Raw genomic sequence first — 11,233 nt, forward strand, 5'->3', positions numbered from 1 at the left:
TGTCTGGCCATTTTGAAAATTTCCTCTTCAGTCTTACCCACCCACCCACCTGTATTAACCAAGCTCCTGTATCAGAATTCAGATAATACAGAAATCAGGTGATGCAGTCAAGGATGGGGGAACTGTTTTTCCTGCCTCAGATTGGAGACTGAAGCTCCAGAATTGTTCTCTGGAACTCAACATAACACCTCCCAACCCTGGCTCTGCATATACTGTCCATGATCCCTCTCTTGCCCAGAAGTCTTCACAGATGGGCACCCTTGAGTTCTAAGGAAGCCAAAGACCCTGTCCAGAGGTGAGGTTAAAAGGAATCCATGGCAGTAGGAAACCAGCAAAACCTGTAGGCTCAGCCCCCCGCCAGAAATGTGCAAGCCCCAGAAGCACCCACCTCTCCTGCCCTAGCTACAGCAAGGACCCATTGACCAGGAAGAGAGAAAGTTTAAGAACAAAAGCCAAAGACAGCAGATTCCCTGGTGGCTCAGTAGTAAAGAATCCGCCTGCCAATGCAGAAGACAGGGTTCAATCCCTGATCCAGGATGATCCCACATGCTGTGGAGCAACTAAGCCCATGCGTCACAAGTACTGAGCCTGTCTGTAGAGCCCAGGAACCTCAACTACTGAGCCCTTGTGCCCTGGAGCCCATGCTCCCCAACAAGAGAAGCCTCGGCAATGAGAAGCCCTCACGCTGTAACAAACTTGCCACAACAGAGAAAAGCTGTGCAGCAGTGAAGACCCAGCACAGCCAAAAATAAATGAATAAAATTATTTTTTAAAAAAAACCCAAAGAGACTCCACAGCTGCCTTGTCCAAGCTTCTTCTGCTAGGAGCACCAAGTGATTAGGAAATCACACGAGATCACGCTTGTGAAAGCATTTTGCAAACTTGCACAGGTGTTCTGGAAGCGTTAGCTATTTTGCTAAGCATAAGGGAGTTTTTTCCTTTGAGGAAAGATGGTCTTTCATCATCCTAAGTTTTGCTCCCAGAGCAGACAGGCGCTCACACAGAAATAGCGTCTTCCGAGTTACCCCAGGCGCGTGGACAGCACGGGCTGGTGGGAATGGACCAAGTTGTGGACGTCCTTGTTCAGACTGGATTGTCCACTGCAGCACCGAACCTAGGCACGCGGCTCTGATGGGGAAGAGCAAGAAGGTTTTCCTGAGAAATCTGCCACCTGTCTTTGTTGGGTGTGAGGATGAAGGAATTAGGAGCTGCTGTGAGCAGTGCCAGGGCTCCACTCACTCTGGTGTCTCTCTCAGTGTTGGGCTGACTCCGTCACGCCCTGGCTCCCCCTCACTCCCATGTATTTCACAACCCCCTCCTCTGTCACAGCTCCCTCAGCTGTGTTCCCAGGCAGTAGCAGCTGACATCTATCCAGTCCTGCCTGTTCTCCTGATTCTATGCTAAGCCCTTCACATGCATCACCTCATCCAATCCCACTAGCTGGGTGATCACCAAGCCCACCCGCCCCACCTCCCTTGCAGCTCCGTGTCCCTTCCCTTCCCCCACCACCCGTTCCCTAGTTCGGGACACCCCCACTCCTGGTTTGGCAGGAGGGTGTCAGGCTTGGTCTCCCCACCACAAGGCTTGTCCCTATTCAGCACAGATGTATTATTCCCTGTTTAAAGCCACCAGATGGCTCCCTCACTTTCCTCCTCAGTCTGGCTTCATGAAATAATAATCACCATAATTTGAGTTCAGCCTCATCACATTTCCCCTACACTTTCCAACTGAGCCAAACCAAACTCCCATAGGGGTTCCTAAGCTTAAGCCCACGCGCCATCCACTTTGTTACTCAGAGCTTCTCCCCAGTGTGTTCACAAGAGAGCTCAGGCTCCTTGAGTTCTCTCCACTTCCGAATGTCAAACACTGGGTTCTTTGCCAAGGAAATGTGTCTGCTTGATCCAGAGAAGCATGGCCCCAACAAGGGTTATAATGTGTGTGTGGTTTTGTCCGTATGAGCATGGCACACTCCTAACACATCCTTCCATCTGGTGGGAAGGAAGGTGGTCAATGTGGACGCTGGAGCCAGCTTGGTCAGGGGTTCAGCATGGGCCAGCACCAGCCTCCTGTACTGGTTCTGAGTTACGGGGCAGGGCGGTGATGCACCATCCCAGCCCCTCTTCTCTCCACTCTCGGCCTGACAGCATCAGTGCCACCATCCTCACTAGACCGGAAGCATGCCTCCTGCCCTGCAGAGTGTTTCTTTTCACTCGTGAAACTTAAATGGCCAGGAATGTTGGCATATAAAGTAGAGTGCTTCAGACTTCACGGTGGTTCAAGTGGGAGATTCTTCATCTTTGGAAGCATGATAAAGGCAGAATTGTATTGTCCTGCGGGTTATTGGACGTACTGTACTTCATACCAAGTAAGATGAGGGCCCGAAGAGGGCTCCCTGGACCAGCTCAACTAGATCTGGCTCTTACCCTAACTTCACTCGCTCTCAGGGAAATCTCAAGAGATGAGCCTTTTTTGGCCTGTGTTAGAAACCCAAGATTTTGTCTTTGTATTAACATTCTAAAATATTATGAGATTAGAACAAAACATCATTAAAGTAAACTTCTTTCCTATAAAATGAGATTATATACTCATCCTATTCTACAATTAGATTTTTTCAGGCTTCCCTGGTGGTTCAGTAAGAATCCACTTGCCAACGCAGGAGACCCTAGAGCCGGTGCTTCATAACAAGAGAAGCCACTGCAATCAGAAGCCCACGCACCACAACTAGAGAGCAGCCCCCGCTCTCCACAGCTAGAGAAAAGCCCAGGCAAGAAAACCTTGCAAAAATTAAGAATCTCCCGCTTGAACCACCCTGAAGTCTGAAAACCCTGCACAACCAAAAATAAATAAAATTATTAAAAATGAAAGATATTTTTCACTCCCGTAAAGATAAGAAAAGAGAATTTAAAGAGGTCTACTTTCTTTCAAAAACTAAGTGAGAATTAAAATACTGTTTAATGATAAACTCTTGCAATGTTTCATCTCAATGACAATGATGTTTTTTTAAAAAAAAAAAAGCAAATTTAATAGAATCTTGGTCTCCTACAGTGTTGACACTTGTCACTATTCTGATTTTTTTTTATCTCCACATTCATTTTTTATTCTTCAGTCCTCCCTGTTTCCTGTAATGAATTATGAAATATTTTACAGTTTGTGTATATATTTAATAGTTGTACATATTCTTTTCCTAGTGTAAAAGAATGCAGAGTTTATGGTTGTACATATCTTAAGAGTATGCAGGAAGCAAGAGGCAAGACCCATACTCTGCCCAGGCCAGGGGAGCTGTGTGTCCTATGGCTCTCTGCCCCCTTGTGTCTGCATTGGGGTACTGCATGGTCCTCAGAACTGCATCATCTGAGATGGATCAAGTCCTCCCTCCTGTCATACGTCTGTTCCCCAGGCCACCCCCAATTCTGTGAGATGGGAGAACAAGTGCTCCCAAGCTCCAGGAGTAAAATGAAGGAATTCTGCAATCAGACCTCTTTTAGACTCATGCTTTCCCCCTTCACAGCTGAGACCGTGGGCAGCTTTTTAAGCATTCGTTTACCTTTTTAAGCATCCTTTACCTTTTCAAGCTTTCGTTTCTATATCTATAGAATGTAGGTGATAATAAACACCTGCCTCCTGACTAGTGGCTACTAGTAGAACTTCTAGCAAGCCAAATGGATGTAATGTTGTTGTTAAGATTAAATGAAAAGTCATTGCTGTTGTTCAGTCACTAAGTCGTGGTCAACTCTTTGCGGCACCATGGACTGCAGCACAACAAGCCTCCCTGTCCCTCACTATCTCCTGGAGTTTGCCCAAGTTCATGTCCATTGAGTTGGTCTTGCCATTCAACCATCTTATCCTCTGTTGCCCTCTTGTCCTTCTGCCTTCAATCTTTCTCAGCATCAGGGTCTTTTCCAATGAGTCGGCTCTTCACATCAGGTGGCCAGAGTATTCGAACTTCAGCTTCAGCATCAGTCCTTTCAGTGAGTATTCAGGGTTGATTTCCTTTAGGATTCGGTGGTTTGATCTCCTTGCTCTCCAAGGGACTCTCAAGAGTCTTTTCTAGCACCACAGTTCAAAAGCATCAATTCTTTGATTCTCTGCCTTCTTTTTGATCCAACTCTCACATCCATACATGACTACTGGAAAGACCATAGCTTTGACTATACAGACCTTTTTTGGCAAACTAATGTCTCTGCTTTCAATACACTGTCTAGGTTTGTCATAGCTTTCCTTCTGAAAAGTTGTTAAGTGCCAACAAGTCATAGACCAATGAATGCTTCCAGAACAAATAAAAGAATGAGTTAGTAGCTGGGAGGAAGCTTGAGGCCATTGGTCCAGCTTCCTCCCCAATGCTCAAGTCCTCTCTTCTGAGGACCCCAGTGAGATGGGGAATAAGAGTGACAGTTGCTGAGGGTAAGAGTGTCTTCCTGACAGCAGCTCTTGCAGCCAGTTTCAGATTACTAAAGATGAGATCATCAAAAAAGCAAGAGAGTTCCAGAAAAACATCTATTTCTGCTTTATTGACTATGCCAAAGCCTTTGACTGTGTGGATCGCAAGAAACTGTTGAAAATTCTGAAAGAGATGGGAATATCAGGCCACCTGACCTGCCTCCTGAGAAATCTATATGCAGGTCAGGAAGCAACAGTTAGAACTGGACATGGAACAACAGACTGGTTCCAAATAGGAAAAGGAGTATGTCAAGGCTGTGTATTGTCACCCTGCTTATTTAACTTATATGCAGAGTACATCATGAGAAATGCTGGGCTGGAGGAAGCCCAAGCTGGAATCAAGATTGCAGGGAGAAATATCAATAACCTCAGATATGCAGATGACAGCACCCTATGGCAGAGAGTGAAGAAGAACTAAAGAGCCTCTTGATGAAAGTGAAAGAGGAGAGTGAAAAAGTTGGCTTAAAGCTGAACATTCAGAAAACTAAGATCATGGCATCCAGTCCCATCACTTCATGGCAAAAAATGGGGAAACAGTGGAAACAGTGGCTGACTTTATTTTTCTGGGCTCCAAAATCACTGCAGATGGTGATTACAGCCATGAAGACGCCTACTCCTTGGAAGAAAAGTTATGACCAATCTAGACAGCATATTAAAAAGCAGAGACATTACGTTGCCAACAAAGGTCCGTCTAGTCAAGGCTATGGGTTTTCCAGTGGTCATGTATGGATGTGAGAGTTGGACTATAAAAAAAAGCTGAGCACAGAAGAATTGATGCTTCTGAACTGTGGTGTTGGAGAACACTCTTGAGAGTCCCTTGGACTGCAAGGAGATCCAACCAGTCTATCTTAAAGGAGATCAGTCGTGGGTGTTCATTGGAAGGATTGATGTTGCAGCTGAAACTCCAATACTTTGGCCACCTGATGCAAAGAGCTGACTCATTGGAAAAGACCCTGATGCTGGGTAAGATTGAGGGCAGGAGGATAAGGGGACGACAGAGGATGAGATGGTTGGATGACATCACCGACTCAATGGGCATGGGTTTGGGTGGACTCCAGGAGTTGGTGATGGACAGGGAGGCCTGGCGTGCTGCAGTCCGTGGGGTCACAAAGAATCGGACATGACTGAGCGACTGAACTGAACTGAACTGAAAGATGAGAAACTGACTGGCCTAGCTGGGTTGGGGGCCTGCTGCTGGGCCAGGCCAGGGGTGTGCTAGGTTAATTAAGAGAGACAAAGAAGGGGTGGGTCCTTGTGAGCTGGACTGACATTCTGGGGGGTATTTACTAAACCATGTGAGAGCCTGAATCAAATAGTAGAGGCAGCTGGACATCTGTGGGGAAAAACCCTCCTGAGATGCAGAGTTAGGTCACAGCGAATCAGTGTGAGTTAGGTCTTGGTAAGGTCATCATGAAGGTTGAGAAAACACATGTGGCTAGACTCTATACAGTGAACTTCTATAAAGCCAGGTTGTTGTAGATTGATTCATCTCATCCATCTGCTTCTAAAGAATCAACTGATGCACCTATCATTTTTATACCTGCTTCAAATATACAAAAACCAAAGACCCAGAAAGGTTAGATCTCTTGCTTGATGTCACAGAAATAGTTTGTTCGAAACTAGAATCCAAGTTCTCCACATCCTGGCTGACGTCTCCTTCTACTGCAGCACAATAGTCCCCAGGCAAGGGACAGGCCCCAGAGGAAACTGTTGGTTTTTCTGAGAAGGGCAACTTCCAGGAGGACTTGACAAGCTGGACAGGAGACATCACCTTCTAGACATGGCCCTCAGAGACAATGAGTATGTATTTCTATGCTCTTTAATCCTTGATGACCCCTCGCCTATTTGAGGTAAAGGCTCTTTTGAAGGAAAAAGTTATCTTTCCTATTAGCTATATTGAACATATTTCAACATTAGGAAACAATCAGAAACTAACTTAAGAAATGCTTTTCACAATGAAATGAATGCGTTTTAGTCTTTATAAATAATCTGTTTCTCAGTTGTTTTTCAAAGTTTCAAAAATCAATACAATATTTTTAGGTAGTACGTTGTTACAGAGGTTCCCTGGTGGCTCAGAGGGTAAAGAATCTGCCTGCAATGCAGGAGACTCAAGTTTAATCCCTGGATTGGCAAGATCCCCTGGTGAAGGGAATGGCAACCCACTCCAGTATTCTGGCCTGGAGAATTCCATAGACAGAGGAGGCTGGCGAGCTACAGTCCATGGGGTCACAAAAAGCTGGACATGTCTGAGTGACTGACACTTTTACTTTTGTAAAAGAAGCTCTATGTCCACTGTAAATTATTACCACAAGGTTAGTGAGGCTGCCCCCATCATCTTGGCCTCCTGATGTCCATGCCTTTGTGATGTCTCTTCTGTTACAAGTGGGTGGCACCCGTGACTTACTTCCACCCATACAATTGGGCAAAGGCGATAGGATGTCACCTCTGTGATGATGTTACATAAGATTGTAATGTCTGTCTTGCAAAGAGACTCACTTCGTTATAGGCTTTGAGGAAGCAAGTGATCATGTAGGGAAGACCCATGGGTCGAGGAGCTGAGGGTGGTCTCTGGTTGACATCCCCTAAGAAAGTGAGGCCTTCAGAATGAAACCTACCAGAAACAGAATATGCCCAACAACCATGTGAGTAAAGAGGTGGTTCCTTCACCACTCATACCCCAGATGATACCACAGCCTCAGTTGTCATTTTGACGGTAACCTTGCAACAGACATAGCTAAACTGTGCCTGGACCCCTGGCCTATAGAAACTGTGAGATAATGGATGTGTATTATTTTAAGTCACTGGGTTTATAGCGATATCCTTAGATAGCAACTGATAACTAACACAACCTGCTAACACAAATATGAAACAATCATATTCTTATTATCCAGAAATTACAGTTGTATTAACAGTTATGTTATATCCTTCTGGGTAAAATTCATACATCTTCATTGAAAATTACAGTGAAGCAGAAGCAAATACATCAAAAAAGGAAAATCCCTCCTCTCCTTTACCTTATTCCCCTTCCCAACTTCTGTAGGAAAACCAGAGTTTAAAATTTTGTGTGTTTTTCTCTTTCTCTCCCTCCATCCTTCAATCCATAGTTTTATGTATTATATAATATGTGATAAAACTGCACATATGTAGCACACATGTAAATAATACATCTTGCAGAAGTATATTTTACATATTTTAAAACAGAAATGCACAACTAAACAAAAACACTGGGATTATTTTATGTTATTCTGTACCAGTTGCTCAAGTCAAAAAACTAGGACTCCCCTTTGTTTTTCTTTTCCCCTTACTCCCCACATCCAAGTCACCACTAAATTCCATTGTTTCCATCTCTGAATATAACCCGAGTCTACCTAATTACTTGTCACTATCACCACTATTTCTGTAGGCCAAGCTATCATCTCCTCTGGCCCTTTTCCTATCCTAAGTGACCCCTGCTACAGTCTTGCCCTAGACCCTCCTCTTCACACCATGGCCAGAGTGACTGCTAAAACCTGAGTCAGGTCATGTCACCCCTCTGCTTAGAACCCACCAGAAGAACCAAAGTTCAGAATGAATGGGGAGATTGGAGGATGTGCATGCATATGTGCTAAGTCTCTTCAGTCATGTCTGACTCTTTGCAACCCCATGGACTGTAGCCTGCCAGATTCCTCTGTCTATGGAGTCTCCAGGCCAGAATACTGGAATGGGTTGCCATTTTCTACTCCAGGGGATCTTCCCGACCCAGGGATCGAACCCGGGTCTCCTGCATTACAGGCAAATTCTTTACCATCTGAACTACCTGGGAAGTCCTAGGAGAACATAAAGGAGGAAAAAAGTGTGAAACCTTTATTCTAAAACAGTTTCAAACTTGTCAAGCCTACTCTTTCAGTTTCTTGTACCCCAAGCAAATATCAGTATTGTATTATAGTTGAACCTGGACATATATGCTCTTTATTAATATTTGAGATTCTGACTACAGCTGCATACAAAGGGGCAAATTGCTGAAAGATCCATCTTCCACCAGAATATCTGACCACTCTTGCCTCATCTACACTAACCTCGATGTGTCATTACCACCCGTAAGGATCTTTTTGAATCCCTTAAGAACAGTTTATTCAAACCCACAAAGAATTTCTTTATCAAGAGGGTTATGCCTACAGTGAGGACACTCCCTCTGTCTGAGGGTGGGATGTCCTTGGTAAGACTACAGTCAAGGTTGCCTGGATTAGAACCCTTCCCTTCTCTGGTGTCCACAGCCTGGAAAATGAAGTCCAGTCTCCTGCTCTTGCACACATGACCCTCCCTCTTCTGACCTCACCCACCTCTCCAGCACACTCTCCTTCCTGCACACTCGCCACTTCCCTGCCCCTATTTCCCCCTCAGAGCCTTTGCATGTGTGGCCATTATCTCTCATTTTTGCATGTCTAAATCCTACTTATCCCCCTGCCCCCCCCCCCCCCCGCAAAGCATTCACATCTTAAGCAAAATAGTCATCAATCTATCAACATCCAATGATGAGCCTCAATAATAAAGTAACCCTGTGTCCCAGAGCACTTTCTCTTCCATCTGTGATCACTTTAAGTTATTCCTGCAACACACCTATCCCCTTTTGCTATTAGACACAATGCTGTGTGGACTGAATATGCACTCTGAAATATTTTCCTTAATTAGATCCTTATTATAGAAAATAACAATCCATCCCAGTGCCCTCCTCCATATTGCATGGGCCACAGACTCTTCTCTGCCAGTGAGTAACTGTGTTGTAAGTGCGCTCAGCTAAGCTGACTGGCACGGCATGGTGAGATGAGAGTGCTTTGCAGTGTTTGTGACTCTGCTGAAGCCTCTCTTTCTGCCAATTACTTTCAGTCTGCACCTATCATGGCTGAGAAACTGTTCATAAGTATAGCACTAGACCTACCACAAAGAAACAAAAAGACAAGCAGAAGAAGATGTTAAAGTGTAAATCTGACAGTAGCTCTAGGTAACTATGGGAATGGTTGAGAGACTAAAGGAAAAAGATCAACAGGAAATTACAGATTCGCGGAATGACTTTGACATTTTTAAGAACATTAATAAAGCTCACTGCAGCCCAGAAACACTAACCAAGAACTAGAGGGATGGCAGATGACAGCAGTCATAACCAGGAGCATATCAATTGTTCATGGACAAAGCCCCACCATATGTGCACAGCTGACTGCATCTCCTTAGGGATGAGGCCATGTGAACCACTTAGAGTCTGATTTAAGTATCACTTCTTTATCCAGGAATGCATCCTTCACGCAAAACAGTAGTGCACATACAATACTTTCGTTTCTGTTTATTTTGCTTTATTTTCCTTTATCAAACTGTGCCTTAAAATCTAAATGTATTCTAGATTGAATGCTGCTTTGAACATGGTAGTCACTGAGAAAGAGTCCTTTCAACAACTGAATGTGAAAACACATAGGCAGGGCCCCTTGCTCTGGACACAGAAAGTGTAAAAGTAAAAGTGTTAGTCACTTAGTGATGGCCAACACTTTGTGATTCCAAGGACTGTAACCCACCAGGTTACAGCCACCAGGCTGCCCTGTCCAAGGAATTCTCCAGGCAAGAATACTGGAGTGGGTTGCCATTTCCTTCTCCCGGGGATCTTCCCAACCCAGGGATCGAACCCAGGTCTCCTGCACTGCAGGTGGATTCTTTACCATCTGAGCCACCAGGGAAGCCCAATCTGGATACAGAAGGTGCTTGGCAAAACAGTTTTCTTTAAAAGTTTTCTCTTACTCACCCAGGTTAGCTCCCACAGCCTCTTGCGTTATCATTCTTGTCACAATATAGTGTAGATATTGTCTATCTTTTCCACGGGCCTAATAAGGCAAAGTTGTGAACCAGTCTCCATAGGAAACATGCCACATCCAAACTGGGAAACTCAGAAAGAGGGACAATTTACCGAACTACCTTCCCTGGTAGCTCAGACGGTAAAGCATCTGCCTGCAATGCAGGAGACCCAGGTTCGATCCCTGGGTCAGGAAGATCCCCTGGAGAAGGAAATGGCAACCCACTCCAGTACTCTTGCCTGGAAAATTTCATGGATGGAGGAGCCTGGTAGGCTATAGTCCATGGGGTCAGCAAAGAGTCAGACACGACTGAGTGACTTCACTTTCCTTTCCTTTCCTTTCCTTTTACCAAGCTAAAGTCTGGGTATTAGGAAGCCACCTAGAGCTGGTAAAGCCAGGAGGAGTCATGTGCCAGGGCCTCCTTCATTTGAGGGACATGGACAGGATGACACAACCATGCAGGGACAGAGCAGGGGAAGCAACACCCCTATCTCAGCCCATGCCCACCATCCAGTCTCCGCCAGGGCTCCCTGTGGGCTGAGGGCCAATGCCAGAGGGCAGGGAGCCCAGGGATGCCATCCACAGAACTGCCCTTCTGTGCAGAGATCAGGGTGAAGAGGGTGAGGAGTGAGTCTGGCTGCGCAAATGCGAGGTATCAAGACAGTGTGAGTCCTATATAATATTTATGTCCTTCGGGCCTAGAACAACCCTCATTTAAGATTTACATCTCTAGTGCCCAGGAAAATCCTTGATACTAAGGGGGAAATTATAGTTATATTTCAACCACATTGTCAGGCACTAGAGATATAAACATAAATGTTAATAACTATTTTCTGGAAGGAGAGCACAAAGGATAAATTAGAGATGAAGGAAGAAAACTTTTCTGAGACAGGTATGTGTGATGAATGGAAGGGTACATGTTTGCAGGGCTTTAAACCTCCTCTCTGGGGACTGAGTCAGGTGCCCCAAAGGTGAGGGTTAGT

General features: G+C 45.1%; 1 non-coding gene across 1 annotated transcript; it reads left to right on the forward strand.

The window, feature by feature from the left end:
• Positions 1 to 10,373: 10,373 nt before the first annotated feature.
• TRNAC-GCA (transfer RNA cysteine (anticodon GCA)) lies at positions 10,374 to 10,446 on the forward strand. Its single transcript has one exon. It is a non-coding gene; the product is annotated as a tRNA-Cys (tRNA).
• Positions 10,447 to 11,233: the final 787 nt, after the last annotated feature.

The sequence above is a fragment of the Odocoileus virginianus genome, chromosome 18, assembly GCF_023699985.2.
Source record: "Odocoileus virginianus isolate 20LAN1187 ecotype Illinois chromosome 18, Ovbor_1.2, whole genome shotgun sequence".
NCBI classification, from domain to species: Eukaryota; Metazoa; Chordata; class Mammalia; order Artiodactyla; family Cervidae; genus Odocoileus; species Odocoileus virginianus.